Source organism: Rhinolophus hipposideros (genome assembly GCF_964194185.1).
Source record: "Rhinolophus hipposideros genome assembly, chromosome: 3".
Lineage (NCBI taxonomy): Eukaryota > Metazoa > Chordata > Mammalia > Chiroptera > Rhinolophidae > Rhinolophus > Rhinolophus hipposideros.
The window spans coordinates 20,572,250-20,598,623 of NC_138049.1; the positions used below are offsets into that span (position 1 = coordinate 20,572,250).

Sequence of the window (26,374 nt, forward strand, 5' to 3'; positions counted from 1 at the left end):
TTAATTCATTTACATTTGATTTTGTAGAAGTCAAATCACCATTTTCTTAGAGGATGCAGTATCTGAAAAGGAGAGGTGGCGTAATTATTGAGGTTGCATTAGGAAATCAGGTTGTGTTATTTTTTTTAGATTTTGTTTTATTTTAAAAAATAAAGTGAAATGAAACCCAAGAGGATCTTGCAGAAATATGTCTATATTTGCAAAAGTATTATAGACGTGATTTTGATTGTTGAGACCTATTTGAAAAAGTACTCATCAGAGTATGAGTAATATTAAGACTTATCATGCCAGAGAAAACAACTACTGGTTATAGGACGTTTGATTTGTTTCACAGCATACTTACTAAATATGGATTGACTTATATTTTGCATTTCTCATAAACTCCCCTACGATGTGATAAGGTCACAGACTCTCTCTGTATGCAGGGAGGGGCCCCAGGAAAGGAAGCTCACACATCACACTTGTCCTCAAGTTTCTGCATACTGATTTTACAAAAACAAGAATCAGTTTGCCAGCAGCTTCCATTGTGGTAATCTTACAAAGAGTAAGTTAGAAAAAATAAAATAAAATAAAGAGTTCATGCAAACATGAAGAGAAGCAACTGAAAATCTGAAATATAATACAAGTGGAGTTAATATTATGCAGTGAGTTTTACCTCTATTCTTGGAGGTATAAAAGCAGTGTGATCCCTCCATCTAAACTACAGAGGTTTCAGCTCCATGGCAACATGAAGAACCTATTCTGTAGGGGGTGTGTATACACAAATGCATTCAAAGCACGAGGTTGGAAGCGAGTTGGGGGGCGGGGGCGGGGACCAACCCTCCAAGTCTTGCCCACACATTTTTATGTGTGTATTATAATAAGGCCTTTGTGCATGGAGGCCAGATAGAAGTTCGTGTCAGCTGCCCTCTGGTCTTTTACACGATCTAGCTGCCATCACCCAGCTCCCTTTCCTCTCCAGATAGGAAGCAAGAAAAGGCAATTAAAGAATGCTGCTGCAAGGAAAATGCTCTTGCCCCTTTCTCTTTTTGGAATGTCAGCATAGTTATTGCTCTAATGTGTGTCTCTAGGGGGAGTTGGCTGCTGCTTTCCACAGTCTTTTTCTAGAGAGAGCCTTTAAATTGTAGCCTTCCAACAGTATGGGGCTCATGAAAGCCGTAATCAGTTTCTTCCTCTGTGGGAGAGTGCATTCTGTCAATCATCTGATGTCCTGCCTTCTACTTAAGGACCCTGGGTGGTGTGGAGTGATTGGTGAATTAAGTATTCCTGCCCACAATTACTTGGCCTCTGGCTCAACTCTGACACTTCAGGTTTCTTCTCTCCCTCATGCTTCACAGCCATGCTCATCTTCATCGATCCCACGTGTCCTTTGCTTGGTTTCGTCACTTTGAAGAGATAACTTCATGACTTGACTATTGTCAAGAAATATGTTCCTATTTCTCTGTCCTGCACTTTAGAAATGATAGAATGATCTGAAAAATGTTTATTTTTGCTGTGCTCTAATTTTTTTGATCCAGGGGATAAATCGAACATTCTGCTTTATCCTGGTTAGCTCTGAGAATAATCTATAATAAGTCTTAGACCACTTTAATACTACTTAAAATTTGAGGTTGAATATGGATGGTTATCTGCACTAGGCTCAGAGATTAGAAATCCAAGGAATATCTTCTTTGATAAAGATTTTTAGCCTTTTTCTTTCACTCCTGAATGTAACCCCTGGCCACGATCACAGATGGCTCTTGTGGTGTTACCGTGTTTCCCTGAAAATAAGACCTAGCTGGAGAATCAGCTCTAATGTGTCTTTTGGAGCAAAAATTAATATAAGACCTTGTCCTATTTTACTATAATATAAGACCGGGTACAATATAATATAATATAATATAATATAATATAATATAATATAATATAATATAATATAACATAATACCCGGTCTTATATTAAAATTTTTGCTCCAAAAGATGCATTAGAGCTGATTGTTGGCTAGGTCTTATTTTCGGGAATCATGGTAGAAGGAAATTGTTGATGAGAGACCTGAGGATCTTGTTTTCCCAAGGACACTTACACATGGCTGAATGTTGTTTTCAGCTTATACTTTGGGCCATAATTCATCATTTCATCACACACATAAATGATCTATTTCCCCCATTTTTTTTCTATTTGGAACATAGTCTTTGGTCTTACTGTTAGAAATAAATGATCTGTGACTAAGATAATATATGGACCCATATACCTTCAGTTTCATTTGGGAATGAACTTGTTCAACTATTTTTGACTTACTGGTATGCTGGCCTGAGCACACAAAAAAAGAAAAGGGATGTATCTGCCTCCGAAGAGCCCGTGATCTGGAAGTCAAGTGCAGACTGCAGGATGCTGTAATACATTGTGAAATGGGTTGTAAGAGAAGGACCCACAAAGCGTACCTGTGATGTAAAAGGGATGCTGTTAGCTGATTTTGAGGGGCGTGACAGAGATATAAATGCTTGAGCTGCATCTTGCAAGATGAATAAGAGTTTGCCTTGTAGACAGCACAAGGAAACGTTTTCCAGGGTGATAGAACCCTGACATACCAAGGCCCAAGACATCAAACAGCAGAGTGCTTTTGTGGGCAGTAAATGTTTGTATGGCGAGATTACAGGGTATAGGGAGAGGAGGGGTAGAGGTCACAAGGGAAGGATCTGGAATGCTTGGCAGGGACCAGGTCAAGGAGGGTATGCCATGCCAGTGTGTTGGAACTTTATCCTGTTGGCAATGAGGAAAGACAGGTTCAGATTTGCATTTTACAAAGGATTCTCAGGTACCATCATGAGAATGAATTAGAGGGACCCAAGTCTGCAGTAGCAGACGTGGTTTGCCGACAGTTACAGTACTCTTCAAAAGAAAACATAGAGGCCTGAACTAATGCTATGATATTCAGAATAGCGAGCACAGGATGGATGGTCAAGCTTGGGAAACAGTACTTGTGACTGAGTCAACGTGAAAGATGGGGGAAGAGAAGTCACTTCTCAGGTCTCCAGCTGGATGACAAGGTGAATAGTGATGATATTGCTCAGGATGAGGAATACAGGAAAATGAGCAGGCCTTTGAGAAAAGAAATGACTTAGGTTTTAGATTTGTTGTATCTGTGGTCATATGTAGTCGGTCTGTGAAAAGATCACTGGTTTTGGGATAAGAAAGAACTGAGTTTCAGTTTTACTTCTCCGAATTATAATCTGTGTATTTTTAGGTAAGTTACCCTCTGGGATCCTTAGTTTCCTGGTCTGTAAAGTGGGAGGTAATAATTATTAGCTTGCTGGCCACTGGTGAGGGGTAGAAGAGCTACTCTGTGCAAAGCTGCTGACTCAAAGCCAGTTCTCAAATAAAGGGCAGATTACTGTCACTGCAATGTTCTGTAGGCAGATGTCCAGGCCTGGAGCCCAGCAGAGAGGCTGACAATGCAGAGTCAAGAGCATATCAGAGAGCAGGATTTTATCAGTGGGGCTGAGGCGAATGCATACTCATTTGTCCAGAATCTTCAGTTGACAGCCAGCGTGTGCCAGATTCTGCGTAAGAACTAAGGAAACGAAGTCTCTGGCCTCAAGGATCTTAGAGTCTATAAGCGTGACATGGAAGGAAATCAAGAGTCTTCTTATTGAATCAATAGATTCAGATTTTTAAAGTTGTGTAATTAACATATATTCAGAAAAGGACAAATACGATTTGATGAATTTTCACAAACGAAAGAGCAAATAAAAAAAACAGAACATTATTAGCATTCCAAGAGCTCTTCTCCTGCTGTTTTCCCAAAGGTAAAACCCAAGGGTAATTACTAGTCTATCTTTTAACACCATACAGATTTTGCTTATTTTTCTACTTTGTATGTATGGAATTATATGTTATGTTCTCTTTTGTGTCTGGCTTATTTCAGTTAACAATATGTTAGATTCGTTCATGTTATTGCATGTAGCAGTCATTCATTTTCATCGTTGTATAGAATTCCATTGTGTAAATATAGTACAGTTTATTCATCTACCATTGGTAAATTTGGGTTTTGTTTTTGTCTACTACAAATAATGCTTCTATGATTCTATAGTATGTATCTGTTGGGTGTGTACTTAGAGGTGGAGTTGCTGGATCATAGGGCTTGCATATACAGAAGGTGCCAAAAAAATGTATACACATTTTTGTATACACATTCCTTTTAAGAAAGGAAAAAACTGTATTAAAATTACGATGATGGTAACCACTTTGAGTACCTCTTGTAATTGCAGAAGTCAAAGGTGACTTGTATTCATTTTTTGTTATCGATATATATATATAGAGTATTACAATTTTAATACAGTTTTTTTCCTTTCTTAAAATATGTATACATTTTTTGACACCCTTTGTATTCAGCATTAGTAGTTAACTGCCATACACTTTTTCAAAATGGATAGACCAATTTATACTACTCCAATAAGACATGAAGGTCCTAATTTCCCCACCCTGCTGTAGTATTTTCATATTTTTTTCTTTATTGTGGCTATCCTGGTGGTTCCTTAGCTGTGTGCCTTTGTAGTTTTAATTTTCATTTGTCTGATGATTAGTGAAGTTGAGCCTGTGTTTGGCTGTTGGGGTCCCTATTTTATAATGTGCCTATTGAAGCCTTTTTTTCTGCTCTTCTGTGGGACATTTTGCCTTTCTGTAACCTCACAATTAAACAATGAGAATTATTTATTGAAGACCTACTAAGAACTATACTAGCACTGGAATTAGAGAAGAGAGCAATGGACCCATACTTGTTGCCTTCATGAAGTTTATGATCTTGATCACTCCTTCAAAAAGCTTGGCTGTGCATAGGAAGGGTGAGATGGTAGACAGAGCAAGATGAGGGACCCGGAGAGCAATTTTATATGGATGTGAACCTATTCTGTGTGCTGACCAGACAGAGCCACTGGAGAGGCAAAGGTAGATGATATAAAGAAAAGATGACCATTGACTGAGAAGAATCCTGGAGCAGCTGGAGTGCTCTGAGCTCTAGACACAGGACTGATGGGAGGGGAGCAGAGGGAGCTGTGCTACAAAGTTTATGGGTAGAAACTGAATTGAAGACATTTCTTCCTTGAAAAACTCATTTTATTTATTTATTTATTTATTTATTTATTTATTTATTTATCTATTTATTTATTTTTGCGAAGGAGAAGGCAAAGCCATTTGCCTTCTGGAAAAAGTCTGGAAAAACTGGATACTACAGAAGAAATGGGGACTATTTGGAGTTGTCTCTAGAGGGAGAGTAAACTGCCCAGGGCGTTGGGAGGTGATGAACCTAACCTTCAGAGGGCTCAGCAGAAGCAGCTCAGTCTTTGTGACTGATTTTCCTGGGACACTCTTGAGTAGGTGATATAGGAACTGAAAGGTCAGTGATCCAAAGTAGGTGGTTTGTAGGATGGGTCCACTGAAGAATGGGTGACAAACGAGTTAGGATGCTGGCCAGGGGAAGGATGAAGTGTTTCACAGTGGGATCTAGACAGGATAGTGAAAGGAACCAGGAGAAGGAGGAGGAGAAGGAGAGAAAGGAGCTGGAAGAAGAGAGATAGAAGGGGAAAGAAGAGGGTGAGCTATTGGAAGGGAGGATTTGAGGAACTGGGGGTCTCTCTGAGCCTGACAGCAAGTGTGCATGTGACAGGGTAGGTGATGGAACAAGACTGACTAGAGTAGCCAATCATATTTACCCACATAGATCTGATTTCCCTGTAAGGTTTTATGGAAACAAATTCTTAAGCACATACTCTTTCAAAAGAGGTCGCATTTTAAGTTGTAGCTTATCTCCTGCATTATTAGCCACTAAATATTTTTCTTTAAATGAAGAATTTGAATAAGTTTCATTTGAGTATTTTTATCTAATATCAAAAATTGGTTCTTAGTTGGTTCAATAAGATTGGTTTTATGTAATGAGAGTAAATATAAAGACCCAAATGGTCAAGTTTTAAATGAAATGCCCCAAATAAACATTAGTTATACCAGCATCCTCAGCTGATACAGCTTGGGTGTGTTCTTTTAAGCAATTACATTTGGAGTTCTCATTTGATCCGATACACATTTGTTGTGTTTTCTCATTGTACACATTGAAATAAATAATAGAGGGTGTGAAAACCTTTGGTTTAAATTTAGTACATAACAAGTCTAAAGAGTGAAGGTCACATCTTCACAAAACTGGCATATACACCTTGTTAAAGGAAGAAGGCCTCTATAGAAGAAATGTTTATAGGAATTGGCAGATTGAAAATCTTATGATTTATTCCAGTATGTATAGAATTCCCCTGGACAGTTTGCTGACGATACAGACTTGGGGGCCTATTCCTGGGGGTGATGGGGTTCTGTAGACTCAACTTTGAGAAGCCTACAGTAGAGCTTCTTGTTTTGGAACAGTGCTACAGTATCAGGCACTTCCTTAAGTCAATGTGACAAATAAAAAAAATAAACAACAAGAAAGGGAAAATAGGAGCAGAAAAAGAGAAGGAGAAAATAAGATGGATGAAGGTTAAAAAAGAGACACGAATTTAAGTCCTGAAGAAATCCTGTATAAATTTCTATTTTAAAAGGCAAATTTCAAAAGATGCTAGATAGAATCACAGTTTTAAGATTATAAATGAAAACCAATATGAAGTGTGAACATTGCATGGGAAAAAATATCAAAAGTCCATGAAAAAAGTCCATTAAGAGCTAAACTGGCTATGAATTCAAACTCCAAGTATTGAAATTAAGATGGAGCTATAAGTTTTATTTTTCCAACAATTTTTTATTTATTTTTATTTTATCTGTCTTTTTTAATCTTTAGTAAATGTATTGGGGTGACACTGGTTAGTACCATTATATTGGTTTCAAGTGTACATTTCTATAATATATCATCTATATACTACATTGTGTATTTACCACCCAGCGTCAGCTCTCTTTCCATCACCACATATTTGACCTCCTTTATCCTTTTCTGCCACTCCCTATTCCCTTACCCTCTGTAAGCACTAAACTATTGTCTGTGTCTATAAGTTTTTGTTTATTTCTTCCCAACAACCTTCTAAATTGTAATGTGATGGGTGTAGTACCTGTGATAGGTTTTGGTCATGGAACAGGACTATTATTATAAACAATTTAATTGGATTATTTTATTTTTCTCCTGAATATCAGATCATGCCAGTGAATTGTCAAGGCAACCTTCAGTCTCCAAGATGATTTACTACTGCTGCCTAGGGTTGTTGTGGAGATTAAATTAGGTCTGAGTTCTAGATGCCAGAGCCCCTGGGTTCAAATTATTGCTCTGTCACTAACTCACTCTATGCCCTTGGACAAGTTATTGTGACTCAGTTTCCTCATCTGTAAAATAGGAGTAATAATAGTGCTGACCCATAGAATTATTTGCAGGAGTAAATTAGAAAATATGAAACACTTGGAACAGTACAGATAACATGCTCTGTAAACATTCAGTGCATGTTATCATGACACATAACTTCTATTATCAAGTTCTCCGTTAAAAGCGCCTAAATTAAAAAATAAAAGATTATTCAAAATGGGGACATACATATGATTTTCTAAAATTATAGTGCTCTTGAGCCTTAATGAAATAACTGGACACCTACAAGTGTAATAACAAGGCTCGAGGCTCTACAATGTCGTGTTAAGACATGGCCCCCTCCCCTAGACATTCAAGCTTTGGACGGTTATCCTACTGACTTGCTTTTCTTGGATAGATATTATGCTATGTTGGGAGATAGCATAGAAGTTAATTGAAACTATATTTTTCAGTACAAGTAAAAGATAGTACATAAAAGACATAAAGGGGTTGTACTAATACTGGGTCACACTTGGATATATTTCTAAGCATAGCATATCACACAAGAAAACATGCTGATATTTTTCCAGAACAAGATAGAGTGAAAGGGATGGAACACAGATATGGTATCAGAAAACCTAGATATTCAGGTGCTGATTCTGCTATTTCCTGCTTATGTGGCTATAGGCAACTGACTTAATCTATGTCTCAGCTTCTTCACCTGAGAAACAGACACATAGCCACACTGCTGAGTAGATTGATTGAGATGTTTGTGAAGATGATTTATGAACTATAAGATGTTAGGCATTTGTATGTTTTTTCCCCATGATTTATATTATATAGGGCTTGTGAATTCTGAAGATCTATGATTCCAAAACGAAGACTTAGGATAATGTAGTTTTAATAGGGTTACAGACACTTTTATTATTTTCTGCAGAATTACCTGTAGATCATAATGGGTGGGTAACTTGCTGCAGAGATGAGACAAAAAAAACCAGAGCTAGCAGGTCAGAGAGGTTACATGACTAACCTAAGGGGACAGTTAACAAGCTGTGGAATAGGAACTGGACCTGAGAGTTCTTCCCACTGCTCTCCAGGCCGTTCCCTGACTATTTCTCAATTGAATGGAAGGAGTACAGGCTTTAAATTCAGACCTGAGTTAAAATCCCTGTTCTGTCACTTACTAGTTTAATAACTCGGGCAAGTTACTAAACCTCTGTGAGCCTCATTTCCCTCATCTGAGAGGGGAGTAGAATGAGTTGCCTGGCAAACTTGTGAGCACTGCAGATCCTGTCTGTAAACTACCTGCCCAACAACTAGCTGGTACATTATTTTTATTGTGAGTATACATTGCCAAATTGCAAGGCGGCTTGAATTACATGCTTGCTGAATAGGGACACTAATACGACTAATCATGGCAACTGTTTAACTGAAGGGTTCCATGTGCCAGGCACCATTCTAGGTGCATTACACATATGATTATCTTATTTAACCTCTCAAACAGCCTGCTGATGTAGGTATTACTGTTATTGCCACTGAGGCTCTGGGAGTGTAACCACCTTGCCTAAGGTCGCCCAGCGAGTTTGTGGTAGAGCAGGTTTCCAAACCTGGGCACTTGTGACTTCAGCTCCCACTTTCCTAAATACTGGATTATTCCTGTTCCTCCCTGGCCAGTTTAGGGATGTGGGACAGACGATGAAAGGACTAGTTGTTTCACAACAATTGTTTTTTGAATGGGGTGAGTATTTGTTTTCGGAATCTTCACCATTTGGGTAGACAATATTGGAATAGGCCTGCACTTACCCATCATATAACTTCGGAGTGTCTTACAAAGCCTCACAGAGCTTCACTTTCCTTTTTTAGTACAATTATACTTGTAAGGGTTGGAGTGAGCATTTAAATGTGATAATAACTGTAGAGCGCAGTCCTGGTAGCCATCTCCATTTTGAATCTCTACTCTCCACTCCCTTCTTAAGTAGCAGTCCAGCCTGAGGACAGAGCCTTGGGGAGGCTTACTTTCTTTTTATACTTACACCAATGGGGCTCTGTGTTATTTATCATTCCTACTTTTTAAAACGGTGATGTGATATCACAGGATATTACTATTGATCGCTTTAAAATATTTGCTCACGTATCTTTTCATTGATCTATTGTATACTTTCGATCAGCTGCGTTTAATGAAGATACATACATCACATCGGTCTTTTCATTAATTTGCCTTCTGTGTCTGGACATGTGCACTTAGCTCATAGTCCCTTTAAGAACTACTAGCCCTCAGCAAAAATAACCTAGAGCAGCTCAGGTTACTGCCAGACTCCAAAGACTCTTCTGGGGGTCAGATTTCTTATTTCTCTGGCACCTACTGCAGCAGAGATGTAGGAAGAGCTTTATGTCTGCCAGCAGAGGGGTCTCTGTGGATTTGTGCACCAGAGTTTCACCTTTAGCCAGGCACCCTCAGCGTCGACTTCTTCTGGACTTGCCCTCTTCTTTTTGGTGGAAAGGATCTTGGTTGGACCAGTTAAATTGCTTTAAATTAATTGTGACCCCATCCCAGGGCCTGGATGCTGGAGCCTGTCCTTTCTATAAATCATGGGTTCTGTACCATTTCTCTTAAAAATAAAAGTGGAAAAGATATCAAAAGCCATCAAAACAAACATGCACCTCCCATCCCAAAAGTGAAGTAGTAGTGCAGTGAGGGAGGCCCTGGGAGGACACGCCCTTTTCCTCTGACCCCTTGTACCTGCTGCAAATGCTTGTCTCCTAGGCTTTCTCGTAGAGGAATGTTTTTACTGGCTACTAATAAGCCAAGAGAACAAAGAGTAAACAGGGCCTAATGATCTATAAAAACGAACAAACAAACAAACAAACGGAATGAACTCCTTAATTAGGTCTAGTTTGTTCAATTGTGAGATATCTTAAGAGGCAGTACAATGTGTGGGAGGGGACAAAGAACCAGCAAAAGCAGACCATCCGGGAACTTCTCTCAGCGATGTTACTGAATTAGCCCCTTGAGAATAAAAGAATTTTACCAGTGAGATGGTATCTGTGAGTTATTCATATTCTCTCATTTTCTCCGGGAGGGAGGTGAGACCCAGAGAGGTTGGGTGACTTACCTGAAGTTGTGCTAATACTAGGTAATACCTTGATATGTATATATCTAAGCATAGCAGATCACACAGGAAAAGATGCTGATAGTTTTCCAGAACTAGACAGACTACAATGGATGGAACGCAGATATGGTATTAGAAAACCTGGATATTCAGGTGTGCCTGCTGCACATGCTTGTCTCAGAGCTGAAGTTACTCAGCTAGTTGGTAGTAGAACTGCACTCACAGATCTGGGAGCTGGAAATGTAGCAGGTGCATACGTCATTGCTCTCCATCACACTGCAAAGATATGGTCAAGAACCAGGGTCTTTCTAAGCCCTTATTTCCTTATCTATAATTGGGGTGGTACTACCTGACATACCTTCTTTGTAAGGAATTGTAAGGATATGCTAAGTGAGTTCGGGTACAAACATTTGTAAAAACTATTAACTTATATATTAATATCAACTGATATTAAATTATACACACACACACGTAGGTGTTTGAGGAGATATACAAGTATGTACAGTGTGATACCTGTTTAAATTCTGTCAGAGCACATTAACAAAAATCTGGATTTCCTTTCGGAAATGTCAAATACCATGAAATTCCACAGACCCTGTCCATGCAGCACACATGGTAAAATGAAGGCGACAGGTCATAAAATCAAAAGCAAAGTTCAACATTATCTGATCTTGGTGTCAGATAAAGACTGTATACTACAGATAGTGATTGCAATGAAGTAATGTGTCCTTTTATTATAGTTTACAAGTGGAAGTGTAATCACCCTTGTAATTATTAATCTTTCCCTATGGGCCTTCATCCAAATTGTCAAGACATATGCATAGTATATCTCATATTTATAGGCAGTTATTTACTCTAATAATGTAAAAGGTATAGCTTTAAATGTTATTTTTACGACTTTCTCAGTTACATCATTTGCACTAACATGTCTGACTTGATTATATGCAATATTTGTGAGTTATAATTAATATTGTCATTATTTGACAGATGAGAGGTCAAAAGATATCCCTAAGACCTCATGGAATGTGAGTGGCAGAGCTGGAATTTGAAGCAAGGTCTTTTGGTCCCAAACTGTGCATTTGCCACTGTAATCTGTCTCTCTCTGTTGTGTGGGGGGTTCCATTCTGTGGACTGTTTTCTTCATTAGTTTCTTTTATTGATATAGTCATTCATTCAACATGTGTACTCTGTGAGGATCTGTATCATGTGATCTTCTCATACTTCCAGGGCTAAATCTCTTTGACTAGAATGGATTGTTTTATGTCTGATTTCTTTAACAGAAGGAGAATTATTGACACTGATACTTGAACCTTGGAAAAAGACTGATTTGGGGGAAAGGGAGGAAACAGGCACTTAAAGGGGAACCAGTGGTATCAGAATTGAATAAATCTTCCTTGTCCAATAAGGTAGTCCCCCAACCTGTCTCATGGGGCTATTTACATTTCAATTAATTAAAAGTTAAAAATCAGTTCCTTAATCATACTAGCCGTATTCTAAGTGTCAGTAGCCACATACAGCTTCAGTGGCTACTGTATTGGAAAGCACAGATTTATAGACAGGTATCTAGTTCAACAGCCCTGAAATAGATAATTTTGCTGTCTGACATATATAATTGCATATTGAAAACGAAATTATTCTCTCATACATTTCCACCTAAGACGTAATAAGAGCTAGCATTTGTTGAGCACTTTCTCCCTAAATGCCAGCTATTGGAGTGGGCACATACTGTATATTATTTCATTTTATCCTAACACTATTTTGTAGATTGGGAACCTAATTGCCTAAGATAGGGCTATATGCATTGAACACAGTTTTCTTTGATTTCAGAGAGAATACTCTTTTGCTCTGCCAGGCTGTCTTACTATCAATGTAGTCTAGTTGGACTATATTAGGAGTTAAAATTGTCAATGCATTGTCCTATCGGTCAGTCCACTTCTGTTCAACAAACTTGTCAGGCACTCACTGTGCGGGGAGCTGGAGATGTAGCAGCAATCAGCATAGCACAGTCTCTGACCTCAAGAAGCTCCAAATCTAATAGGGAGTTCAGACAGATAATCAACAATTATGGTAGTGTCGGGTGATCTCTGTGACAAGACTTTGTATGATGCAACCAAGATCCATTTAAGGTTTTAATTCAGTCAATTCCATAGTCAGATTCAAGTTCTATAAAACTTGCTTTGGGTCATGTAGAGCATTGTTTGGGAGAAAAGGGAGAATCTAGGGTTGTTATTGTATTTACTTACGTGAAGAATTGATGAAGGCTAAAACTAGGGTCATGGTGATAGAATTACACGAGGAGATAGATGAGAGAGAAGTAACTTGGTAAAATTGTCAGGCTTTGGTGATCAGACCTGAGGGTAAGGAGTAAAGATTGCTTCCATGTAGTATTTACCTTGGGTGCTTAGTGAATGTTTGGCCTCATCAACAGAGATTTAGGTATGAGGAAAAGATTGGTTTTGTTTGTTTGTTTGTTTTTGTTTTTGTGTGTGTGTGTGTGTGTGTGTGTGTGTTCTCTAATCTGGTCTTAATTTAGTTACTGACCTGGTAATTATGCTGTTTGACATTTCAAAAAAAAATAAAAAGTTAGCAAGTGTTCTATGATGTTTTTTAAAAAAAATTTCTTAATTTTTAGCAGTGGTTTGTTTAATTGTGTTGCAGCAGAAAATTATCTCACAGGTTTAAATAATTATAATGGTACATAGGTTCTAATCTAGGGTAAGGAAGTCCCATTTTCTTTTTAAAAACCATCAGTTGTTCTTCTGATAGTAAATCTAACAGGCGTGAAATTACTAAAGCCAGGATTGCTGATGGAAATAATACCTTACGGAACTCAATCAGTGATCTCTGGATTAGTAGTCATGTCTGTGCACTTTGAAGTGGTGCCTGCTTTGGAGATCTGCATTGTTTTAAAATTATCTGAGTATCCTCAATCTGAGCACCAGCATAGACCCCTATAACAGAAGGCTGTCAAATGCATGGTTGAAACCTGATAATTTCTGGGTGCTTTGTCTAGTTTTGAGCTATTTAAAAACATGAACTTCTGTCAAATGCATGAAACATTTTTGGTTCCTGAATCAGTTAATGTTAAGTCCATGCTTTCTTTTTTGGCAAATAAAAATATGTCTCATTATCCTGTCTTTTTAATTAAAAAAATTTTTTTTCTTCATATTCATTTTCAAAAAGGAAGAATGAAACTTTGTAAAATTAAATGGACTGTAAATTGAATTTGTTTTATTATCTCACATTTGATGTCAGGAAGTCCTTGCGGAACTATTGATGGTTAGGAACTTTGCAATATTTACGAGTGGAGTGATGCAGGTACACGTGTGTGTCTTCAAAGTTACTTAGCAATGATCAACTAGAGGGCACCAGCGAACGTTTCTATTTAGATTTTTTAAAGTAGGCCACCTACTGTTGACAAATATCCACAGGAGAGAAACGTGAATGGCTTTGCGAAATCTTAGTACTAAAAATAATTTTCACCTGTATTTATAGCAGCATTATCATACTTGAGGAAAGTGAGGTAGAACCTAGCAGTACAGGAAGAAAAATGTCATCTCGTTACTGTTGCTGCAGACGTACCCTCTAGAATAAAGCCCGTAAGGTTTGTCCGATGTTATAGCAATGTTGCTAATAGGTCTTTGCCCATTGCCTGGGCAGGATAGGTAATATCATTAAGCACTGAGATAAATTCTGTCGCAGAGAAGTGTCCTGTGGCTAATAATTAACTAGGTAACAATGAAAATCTATCCACTATTAGGAAAGGATTGGCAATTAAGACTAACAAATTGGGCATACAAGTAGGAAGTGTTCAAGTTCTGAGGCAGAATTTTGGGTTCTGTCATAGCCAGTTGCCTTTATTGTTCATTGTATAGGCACCATTGAATTAACTTAAAGAAAACTGGAAAGGGAACATTTTTAGGTATCTAAATATTAAAATGTGCAAAAATCCAGTGTTTTCTAATATGAAAGCTATGTGAAAGTCCTTCCTATGCAGGGTAGCTGTGCACGTTTGAGTGAGAGGAAAAAGAGAACAGGTGACTTGAAAACTACTAAAATTGTTTTGTGTGTAAAAAGTTGTTTTCCTTTTCATAAAATTAAAAACAACAGGAATTCAGTCTTATTAACATCTTGTCACTCAATTAAAATATTTGTACACAGCATTTCGTTGATTGATTCATTCACTTTTCTGGCAAACAATAATAATGCCTACTATGTGTAAGATACCATAGTAAGTGTATCTAATCCATGTGAAATTACACCAATTCAGGAAAAATATAATTGCAAATACAGTGTGCAAAACGTCCGTTTCTTTGGTGGAACTTATAATTAAGTTTAACTCTTCTTAAAAGCATCTTTTGAAAGGACATACACACAGAATTGCAATTTGTGTTATTTTCCTAACGTTTATTTGGAAAGCAACCAATGCCTGTTTCTTTGGACTGATTAATATTAATGTTTGGGGAGCTTGCTTTTAAAACAAGAGGAATTGTTCTATAAAGGAGAACATGAATAAAAGAAAAGATTATGTGGCATTTTATAAGATAGCTGGTGGTACTGTTTAATGCTTATAAAATTGTGCTAACGTTTACTGAACGGCTTGTTATTGCAGGAGCTTATTTAAACCAGTTATTTGTGGTTATGTCTGTTGAGGAAGCTTAAACTTCAACTCTCTCCAGCCATTTAACTGTGGCACGTTGACTTCAGGTCTCTTGTAAGAAAGTCTAAATGTAGGCTGTTGAATAATCCCTTTGAGGGCCCTGTAACTATTTTTATGCCTGGATATGCGTCATCAGTGGGTATTTTCTCTGGTGACTTGCTTACATCAGGTCTCCTACCATACATTCTATCAGTGAGTGACTTATGATTGATGGGAACCACGGCTGTTGTTTAGCTTTATCTGTGACCTCAGCGAATGGACAACAGGAATTTCCAGGCTGTTAAATTCTCTGAATGCTTGAAGACAGGCAGGTAGCAGAGTGATATTATTCACCAGCGGATGATGGGAGGAGGTACAAGAGAAGAAAGCGGAGGGAGAAGGAGGGGAAGGGAGGGGGAATTCCTTTTGTGAACAGCGGCAATTCTGGCTCTGCTGGTTCCTTAGTCCTTGGAGGCTGTGTGTGAGGAACAGTGTATTTCCTGAACCTGAGAAAGCTGACAGTCAGAATCTTGTGATGGAGGCACTGAGTGACTGTGGGGTTGTCTGAAGAAGGCACTGAGTTTTCTTTAATTAGTTAACATTTTGTTTTTCAAGTCAGTTAGATTTATCCATAAGCGATTGGATTATTATGATCCTATGTAGAAATAAGGACTTTGAATTGAAAGATGTGCCAGCATTCCTAGAGGTACATGGGAATCTACAGTTGTCTTTAATCTGGATGTGTTTGGAGGTAATTCTGAAAGGTGCCAGCACCTTACTTAGATGTGCTTTGAGGAGCAGAGTAGAGCTGTGCATTGGTGTATGTATGTGAAAATGAATTATAACTCACATGAATTGTAATTCACAAAATGGTTTCTCATTTTCTCTTCTTTTCCCCCACCTCTTTCTTACACATGGTGAACAGTAGTGAGATTTAGTCACTACCAGTATTTTAGTGGATTACAACTGCTTTCAGATAAGCAGGTCCACCTCCTAAACTTTTGTCCTACCGGTACTCTGTCTTCTCATCTCTTTATCTTCCTCGGTCTCTTTTTTATTCTTTCCTCTCTTTTTCCCCTGATTTTACTTTGTTTGCAAAAGTAGTTCTTGACCTTTTGCTGAGTTAAAGAAGACCAGGTGAGGTGAGGTATACATGTGAATCAAACCAACTCTGGTTTATACATGTTTGCTGGCTATCTTTTCAGAGACTAAGTTGTTTTGTTTTTTTTTTTAGGTGTAAAATTCTGTATTACATCATCTATAAATCCCATTGTGTTCACCACCCAGAGTCAGTTTTCCTCCCATCACCATATATTTGATCCCCCTTACCCTCATCTCCCATCCCCCAACCCCCACACCCTCTGGTAACCACTAAACTATTGTCTGTGTCTATGAGTTTTTATTTCTCATTTGTTTGTCTTGTTCTTTTGTTGATTTTGGTTTATATACCACATATCGGTGCAATCATATAGTTCTCTGCTTTTTCTGTCTGACTTATTTCGCTTAGCATTATACTCGCAAGATCCATCCATGTTGTCACAAATGTTCCTATATCATCTTTTCTTACCGCCGAATAGTATTCCATTGTGTATATATACCACAACTTCTTTATCCATTCATCTATCGAAGGACATTTTGGTTGTTTCCATGTCTTGGCCACTGTAAACATAGCTGCAATGAACATTGGAGCACAAGTGTCTTTATGGACAAATGTTTTCAGATTTTTTGGATAGATACCCAGGAGAGGGGTTGCTGGGTCATATGGTAATTCTATTCGTAATTTTTTGAGGAACCTCCACACTGCCTTCCATATAAGTTTTTTTTTTAAAGACAATTAAACAAGAGTATAGCACTCCTTTTAGTGTAATACAATTCTATCATTTAAGCATTTATGCACAATTGGTTTTCTGATTTTTTAAGATGATTTTCATTACAGAAATATAACAATTGATTTGGTTTACCAAGTTTGACTTTGTATTTGTTTATTTATTCAGAACAAATGCATATCTCCTTAAGGTAACATTACCAAGGTTACTTGTCATTGTAACTAATTTCTTCATGGCTTACCTCCTAGGAACCAAATTCTGAGGTACATACAAGAGCCTAGCACCCCCAAACAGATGCTGTGTGGGATAAAAAAGCCCTCTTACAATTCCACTGAGTGTGCATGGACATTCATAATTTTTTTATAACCTCATTTTCAATTAGCTATCCTGATGCTAAAGATCTATCCATGTGTCCAGTCATATTGTTTCAATTTTAGACTTTGAAAACCAGATAATTGAAGAAGAAAAAATGAGTGCCACTGTGAACATCACCTACAAAAAAACTTCTTTCCTGTCAAAAAATTGCTTCTTGAATAAGCAATATGATTGATGACAATTTGTAATTTGAAATTTGTGAAAGATTAAAATTCAGAGTGCCATGAGTTTTGGGTCATTAGTAGTTGAGTGAATTAAGCCATTGTAATGTATCTAATTAGAAAGACATTATTAAAATATTGGTGGGATCCATTGTTTATGTTTATTTCATCGTACTGTACCCCAAGAGCCATTGGTAACCAGCTTTACTTTCCTAAGAGTAACGTTAGGTGAAAAAGATACGTTTGGGGGTTAGTTTAGATGCTAACATTCTTCTTTGCCCTACATTGTACAGGATATTATTAGAAGCTATAAAATTCTTCTCCCTCTCTTTAAAATGAATATATGCTTTCATGTGGAGGAGTGTGAGAGTAGAACCAAATCATGTAGGAGGGTTATGTATTCTTCATTAAAAATGTATTTCACAAAAGATTATAGTTTGTGTGGGAGAGAAATAGCTGCTTGTCTGTTGATTGCATTGTGCTTATTCCACGTAAAAACTATTTGAGTTTAGGTAGGATAACCTCATTTTGATAACCTGATGACTACTTCTGCTTGGAGAAGAGAATATAATTTCAAGGCTGCATGCTAATGGGCAAGAGTAATTATTCTCTTTTTAGCAGAGCTTAGCATGGAATCTGCTTTGGTATTTTTAAAACTACATATGCAAATCTTTTCTTCCAAACTTTTTATTTTCCTTCTCTCTCTCTCCATGTACAGAGCTTTTTGTAATCTTTAAGACTGAAATTCCAAAGGTGTAATATCTAATGATATCAGTGTAGGATGATGTGTAAACCTAAATTAGAGCAAAAATCTTGGCTTGAAGTGAAATCTTTTTGTTAAAGCTGATCCTTCACTGTGAGAAGATTCCACTGTATACTTGGTTTCCATGGAGACACTTTTATTACTTATGGATGATCAGGTTGTTCGAATGCAGTTTGAGTGATTGGTGTATCAGCTTTGGTCAGTGCAGCTGATGAGGTTTCCTGGTTAATATGTGATCTTTTGACTAAGGTCTCTATTATGTTGCAGGGCTTAGGAGGGTGACACAAACACCAAAAACTAACCTAAAATGTTGTGGTGATATGACACCTAATTTTGTCTTCTTATATGTACATTGTTCTAGTATTACATAAGGAAAAAAAAGAGCAACCCTCAGAATTACCAACAATTAGGGAAAATTAGGAAGTAATACCTAAATGACCATAACTGAAGTGTCATAACAATTGAATGACCCACTTATAAAGCTCATTCTGGGAAGGGGTAGAAATATTTCATTTGGTAAATGATTCTTACCTATGTTAATAACAATGAAAGAATTCCTTAGTTTTATGAATTCTTCCTAGTGATTATTCAAATTTTAAGAAGCTTTATATTTCACGGTCGTCATTTTGCAGATGAAGAATATATAAGGCCTCAAAAACTTATGGGCTTTAGACTCACAATTATGCATTGTGTTGACAGTGGCTAAGGGACAAGCCCTCCCTGTTGGAGCTTATCTGCTGGGGCTTAAGAACTGGAAAGCTTAGACCTCACGTGGATGATGTCAAGAGAGCATAGTAACTCTGGCCCAGTCCTCCTGCAGCCTTGATAATGGAAACAAGACTCTACTCATTAGAGCAATGTTTGCAGCTTTGAATGTGTTGTCTTAATCTTCCTGTGACAGAGGTTGGCAGTGTCCCTCTGTGACTGATGCGTGGGTCTGCTGTGAGGTACTCAGATTTCTACAACAAGATGTCATCATTTGAGTCAGCAGGGTAGAGCTCCTGTTGAACGGTGGCAAAGGGGAGGGCTTTCATAGAGCAGGAGACTGAGAGTTCAGAGATAGGCACAAATCACTGTAGACAACAGTGGATGCAAATACACATATTTTAGTGGAAATATTTTATTCTACTGTTTTCCGCATAGTGTATATACTATAAAAGGAAGAACCTCAGATGCCTTATTGTTGAATACAAATGATGGAACCCAAGAATTTTCATCAAAGGCATTCTTTTAACTTACTAAGGTTAGATGACTCTGATTGCCTCAAAACTGAAGGGAATATCCTCTGAGAAAATGTGTAGGGGAATTCTTGTTATGTCGCAAACAAGTTGTTATAATTATCGGCACTCATTTTCTCAATATTCATTTGCTGCAGGATTTCACTTAAAAAATGCCTCCCTTTTCAAACCTTTAGATTTTTTTATTGGACGTTAAAATTTATTGACATAGAGATTTATAGATATTTAAATAACTAATTGCCCACAAGTGCCTCATTTTCTATAAAATCGCAGCCAATTCCTATGCGAACTAGGTAGGGCCATATTGAAAATGGATTCCTTCTGTTATTTGGGTTAGTTTTATACGAGTGGAAAGGTATTCATAACACCACATAGCATAGTCCAATAAAGAATTTATCTTCCTACTGAGGGAATAAGTTTAAGAGAAACCAAGAATATATTACCAATCCTGAAAAAGGATCTATGCCTTTTAAACCATAAAGCATAAGAAAGAAACCTCCAGAAACTTGAATCTTGCATGGGGAGAAAATGGTGTATGTCCCCTCCTTGATCCCAACTGAGCACTAGAGGCATTAAGGATGACTGAGGTTTGAGCCCCCGGGGCTCAAGGAATGGATGTCCTAATACCAGACAAAACTGCTGGGAGAAGACAAATTTGATTTTATATAACCACTTTTTCCAGATAGGGGTACAAGGAACCTGTGGCTATGATTGTGGCTCTGATTTGTGTCTGGCCACTGATGGATGGGAGGAACCAAGATAGAGCCCAGCAGTCGGCTGAATTTTGGAGACTTAGAGTTAAAGCCGTGTGGGCTAAAGGGGCAGATTTAAGCGTGGGTCTCCCACAGTGGAGTGAGTCCGTTTTCCCCATTTGTAAGGAAGTGCGGAAGCAAACCTTTCTCTTTTAATGTGGAAGATTGTCTTCAAGGAAGGGCGCCCAATGCCTGTAAAGGTATAAAGCACTCAGGCCTCAGAGAAGCTGGACTTTAAAGGCAAGTCAGGATCCCTGAGAAAAGAGGCTTCTTTGTCATTTATGTAGGACACGTTGATGACTGTGGTAAAGGCTTGCCTGCCAGTCCCACTTGAGGCTCAGTTGTCCCCACTGGGAGGGTCCAATTCCTCTCTGACCTTTGTTCCTTCTCCTTGAATTAATTAATTAATTAATTAATTAATTAAGTTTTGGGGGGCTTCACCTCCTGGAGCAGTGTTCAAGTTGTGGGAATCTGGGCAGAACTTGAATTTGGAACCTAGTGAGAATAATTGTCTGAACTAGCTCAACGTTTTACTGTGTTTGTTGGTGGGAACTGATCTTTGTGGAAGAGAGAACAAAAGGGGAATATATAAGCGAGCTGAGTTGAGAACCTGGGGATTTATTCCTATTTGGGGACAGAAAGAAAAATAGAATCTAAGAAAGAAGAGCAGTGAGAGGGTAGGTGGAAGCCAAGCAAAGTACTGTAACAGGAGAGATAGATCATAGAATTCCCTAAAACTCTCAATTTTATTCATTCAGTATGTATTGAGGGTGTTCTATCAGCCAGGCCCTGTTTTAGCTTCTGTAGATATGGTAGTGAAGCAGACATTGCCCTTGTTCTTAAAGAATTCATTGGAAGTCAGAGGTCAGGACCCAGGGGACACTACTCAGTGATTTTTGCTTGTGTTGCAGTGTAACCCAGGGAAACAGAGAAAGCAGCCAGTGTGGAGAGGGGCACAGGAGAGACAGATGGAGGGTTGTGAGATGGGAAAAGGCAGGTGAGGATGTTAGTGAAATGTCTGACTATGTGGTCCCTGGTTGCCAAAACAGAAGTGCGATGGCCTGGGAAGGGAGGGATTAAAGGACTGGAAGTCACCATGAGGGCAAAGAACCTCCTCATTTTGAAAAAGGAGTCTGGTATTAGCAAGTGGAGATGTGAGTTTGAGATAGAGCAGAAAGAGAAGGTCCAAAAGGGTGATGGGATTAAACGTGGGATGTTAGTGGAGGCCTGAAAAAGACTGAGTTATTGATTCAATTCTAATGTTCGCTCATGTAATATTCATCTCTAACTTCTTCTGATATCTTATGCTCCACATCCACAATCTCTCCTCTTTCCCCAATCCCCTGCTGTATATTTCAACCACCACTACCCTAGAAAGGTTTTGCTACATCACACCTACTCTACTACATCCTTTTAGGTGGTGTTCCTGACTCAAGTTATTCTACCTGGGATCGATTCAGCAGCCCACGGCAAGGCACATTTTCTTAAAATACCGTTTTTAATCGATTACTTACTACAAAGATCTAAAACCTCCACTGGCTACACATTACCTAAAATTTAAAGGATGGGCTCCTCCCTAAAACAAGAAATCTCTATTTTAACAAGACTTCACAATTTACCAAGGGCTTTTATATATATAGTCTCTCTCACTGAGTTCTTACAAAACCCATATGGTGGACGGACAGATGTTGCTCTCTTCCCAGGTTTATAAATGACATAACAGAAGATCAGACAGGTTAAGTGGCAAGCCCAGGGCTGCACAATTTATGGATAGCTGAGCCAGGAATCAAAATCACGTCTCCTGAGTTCAAGTTCAAGGTACTTTGTACTGTACCTTGGCCTTCCCTTGCCTGTGGAGCCCCATCTCCATTTTAACACTATGATTTCTGTAGTTAGGTTGATAAAGTAATTTGCCTTCAGTTTGGCAGGATTGCCAAGAGACCTCACGGCATTCCTGTATTCACTGTCCTGTCACTGCTCAGAAATTGTGATCTCGAGCTGTCAACTGAGACATATTTCCTGGCAGATTTTGCCTTAGATTGGGCAAGTCTGTCTCCTACCAGGACATCTGGGAAGGCACAGAAAAGGCTCTGTACCACGTTTCTCTGAAAATAAGACCTAGTCGGACCATCAACTCTAATGCATCTTTTGGAGCAAAAATTAATAGAAGACTGTGTCTGGCTTATATGGTCCGGCTAGGTCTTATTTTCGGGGAAACACGGTACTTCCCTGATGCCATCCTCAGTGCCTGCTTGTCTCCTATGGAACTTGGAGAGGGTTGCCACTGACTTCGCATTGATTTATGGGATGGCTTTTGACCATTGACAGGACCTTCTCTTCCTCCTTCAACTGCTCTCTCCAATAAGGTGTACCTCTGAAAGATGCTTCGAATATTCAGCTAGAGGAATTAATGGTCTGACAAGTTGTTTAAAAGTGTATTCTCATTTGTTATATTAATTAATGCATAGATTTCTTACCATTTAGACATGAATAGTTCCGGAAAATACTGTATTCAGAAAGCTATAGAGCTGTACTTTAAACTGCATGGTAAAATCAGGAACATTTGTTAGCCATGTAATGATTAATGTGTCTGTGTTGACGTGATTTTAGAGTACACTCTGTTTCCATCATTTTCTCATTGTACTGAAGCCAGTGTGATTTGGATTTTGACTGAGTTTTTGGCGACAACTTACTGCATCAGAAGTTTAAGTGATATAAAAAAACATGCCTGACAATTGTCTGGAATATCAAAAATTGTCCCTACTCCTATAAAAATTGCTGAAGGAAATAGATGCATGAGGATGAGTTAAATAATGTATGACGAGTGCTGCCTTGCCTTGTGGGCTCCACTGTAAGCCCCCTCTCCCCCCACAAATCCCAGCATCCATCTAGAAATTGTGACCCTGCATCCTTTAAATTGGGTTTCCATGATTAATAGGTTCATTTTTCTGATAAGAAAAGCTAAGGAAGAATAGTTGCAATACTTTTTTACTTTAAAAAAGTATTTTATAATCCTTATTGTATTCCATCTCCTGGCAATGGTGCATTTCTCCTGGAGACAATAGTGTAGTTTCTCAGAAGGCTGAGAGATATCTCTTAATTTTTTTAGTGCCTTTCATATGTTGGAATTAAAAGACCAGAAAAGGTATGGGGTACGAGAATGAAGGACACAACTGCCAAACTTTGGACTGTTTTCTCTGCGTTTTCTTTAGTTTTACCAAAGATCTAATGATGTACAATATATTAGGATGAGATACAATTTGGACTTTGTTAGTAAAATCTTTTAGGGAGACAACGACGTTTAAATTCTAAATAACATTAAATGGAAATGCTTCTGAAATGGAATCTCAATTCCAAACTGTCAATGTTGTATTATTTACTTTCTAGGCAATTTTCAGAAAAAAATATTTATTAGGGTACACATTGGAAATAGTGAATAATATTGTCATCCTATATTCTTCATTGGGTCTTAGTTACAATTATTTGGCCACCTGATAAACATTGAATAATTAAAGAAGACGTGTTGGGCTGTACAATAAGGTAAAAGATAGGGAGACCAGCTTATATTCTTTTCAAAGTATTAGCAATGATAAAAGAAGCATGCTTGTAATGTATGGTAATAGAAGAATTAAATATGTGGAAAGTTGATATTTTTATAGCTATCGTTATGCCATCTTTAAAAATACAGATGTCCCATGACATATCCTATAATAAAATTTTTCAAAAGTGCTTCTTAGCCTTTTTGTACTTCACCACATTATCGTCTCTAACCTTGTTAAATGATTTTTGGTGTCAGTGACACTCAGATTAAAGTCACTCTAACTTGTTCTGGGGCTATGTGTCCTTTAGAGCTTCCCCCATGGCCCAGTAAGCTCCACTTTTGTCCCCATGAAGGCAGGCTCCCAACACTGTAGAACCATGACATCTTTCACCTCACATTGATCTCATACATTACTATCAAACTAACTTTACAATAACTCTCTTTCGGCACCCTTCTTTCTTGTCTACAGGATGAGAGGCAGTTTAGAGTAAAAAAAAAAAAATAGCACAGGAAGTAGAATCCAGAAATCTGCTTGGAAATTGCTTGGCTTGGAAACCTCATTGGTCAGCACTCCTCAAATGTACGTATCTCTACTAAGGGTGTCAACTCCCTCATCTCCCATACATCTTTCCAAAGCCAATGGTCACACCTTGGCTTCATATTTTCAATGTTTAACAGCATTTGAACAGTTGACCACCACACTTTGCTCGATGAAATGCTTGATTCTCTCAGTTTCCATGACACTACACTTGTCAGGCTTTTTTCCCACCTCATCTTCTCAATGTCCTTTGCTGGCCTTCCCTCAGTGCTGTAGTCCCCCAGGACTCTGTCTTAAATCCCTTTATCTTCTTTATTTAAAACCCTCTTTCTAGCAGATAATCAGCAACCTGATGGTTTCAAATATCATTGATATGCTGATAACTTGCAAAGTTTTACATCCATGAGTGGATCTTCTACTAAGTTCCCAACTTAGATATTTCCTCAATATTTACAGTTGGCTATTTGAGGGATGTATCAAAGTTAAGTTCATCAAAGGGGAACTATCAATGTCCTCTTGCTAACTCTGCTCTCCCATTTCAGTGAATAGAACCACCATGTCCTCCTGTTGCTCGCGCCAAAATTCCAGACTTCATCTTTCCTCTGGCCTCCATTCAGTCTAGGAAGTTCTTCAGTGCTTTCTCCGAAATAAATGCTGCATGGGAGGTCTTCTTACTGTCTCCTCAGTACGAGCCACCAGCATCTGACCTAGTCTGGTGCAAAAGCTCGTAACTAGCTTCCTTGACTCCACACTCCCCACAGTAGCCTATGATGTATAAATTATATAATGCATTCTGTTGCTAAAATTTCTCCAACAGATTTTCATTACTCTTCGGATAAAATCCAAGCCATTCACCACGGCCTGCTGAGCTCTGTCTCTCCGAGCGCATCTCCCACCGCAAGCTCCAGTCTCTATGACACTCAATCAGAGTGGCCTTTCTCTGTTCCTTAAACTTGCTAAGTTCTTCCTGTCTTGGTTTTTGCACTTGCCGTTTTCCTGTTTGGAATGCTCTCAACGCGCACCTCAAGTATGGCTCCTTCTCCAAGTCTCAGCTCAGATGTCATTTCTTTGAACAGGACATCTGTGACCCACGTTTGAGCAGTTTCTTCCCTCTAGCTCCAGTTTACTTTTTAATCACATTATTGTCTTCATAGAACTTATCAGAACCTGAAAGGATCAGTATAATTGTTGATGGTTTGTTTGTTTGTTTGTTTGTTTTTTGCCTGTCTTTCCCAGTATAGACTCCCTGAGGTCAATGACATTTTGCCACTCACCTTTGCATTTCAGTACTTAGTAGAGTAAATAGTATATAGTGGATACTTCGAAGTGTTTGTTGACTCATTCACCACCTTTAGCCTGGTTTGCTTATCTATAAAACAAAGTTGTTAGGACAGGTGACCTCTGAAACTGTCCTACCTAGATAGATTTAATTCTTACTGTCTCTCCAGTTGACCTCTTTAATGTCCTATAAATGGGCCATGTTTATTCACGTCTTCAGGCCTTTGTTCACTCTCTTCCTTCCGGAATGTTCTTCCTCTCATCCATTCCAGACACATTCTTTAAGGATTTTCCTTTTTCTCCTTTTGTCTATACCCCTCAGAGAGGAATGTAATTGTTTTACTTGTACACGTCTTGCCGGTCCTACTATACTAGCTTAGGTTAGCTCCAAAGCATGGGGCTATGATTGAGTTATAGTTATAACACTTTAGAATCCCCATGGAAGCTATTATGGTGCTAGCATATGGGGCACACTCAGTGTATGTCTTATAATTCAAAATAAGGGCAGAACAATGAGAATGGACTATTTTACTAATTTACATGGGACAAAATAGATTTTTAACCAGCAACCAAATAAACATACCTTTATTAAGCCTAAACTAGAGGGAGGGGAAACATCTGAAAAAAATGGAAATTTAGACTGAGGATGACATGGCATTTTGCAAACAGTTGTAAATAATCTTACCAAAAACGTTTTCTATAAAAATATACTCATAGATAGTTGAAAAGAGAAATAAATGGGTATTGTTTTTATTATTAACTCAGGTTAAAGCTTGAGTTGGGTTTTTAATTTCGTTCAGTTTGTTCAGGTATTTGGAATTTAGAGAAGCACTATGAAAATATCCCGCCTACACATTTTGAATATCCTCT

At 38.2% G+C, this 26,374-nt stretch overlaps 1 protein-coding gene across 14 annotated transcripts in view; it reads left to right on the forward strand.

Annotated features, from left to right (window-relative positions):
- Nucleotides 1–26,374, forward strand: part of HIVEP2 (HIVEP zinc finger 2) — a 186,774-nt gene that overhangs the window by 41,068 nt on the left and 119,332 nt on the right. The gene's annotated exons all lie outside the window — the stretch shown is intronic.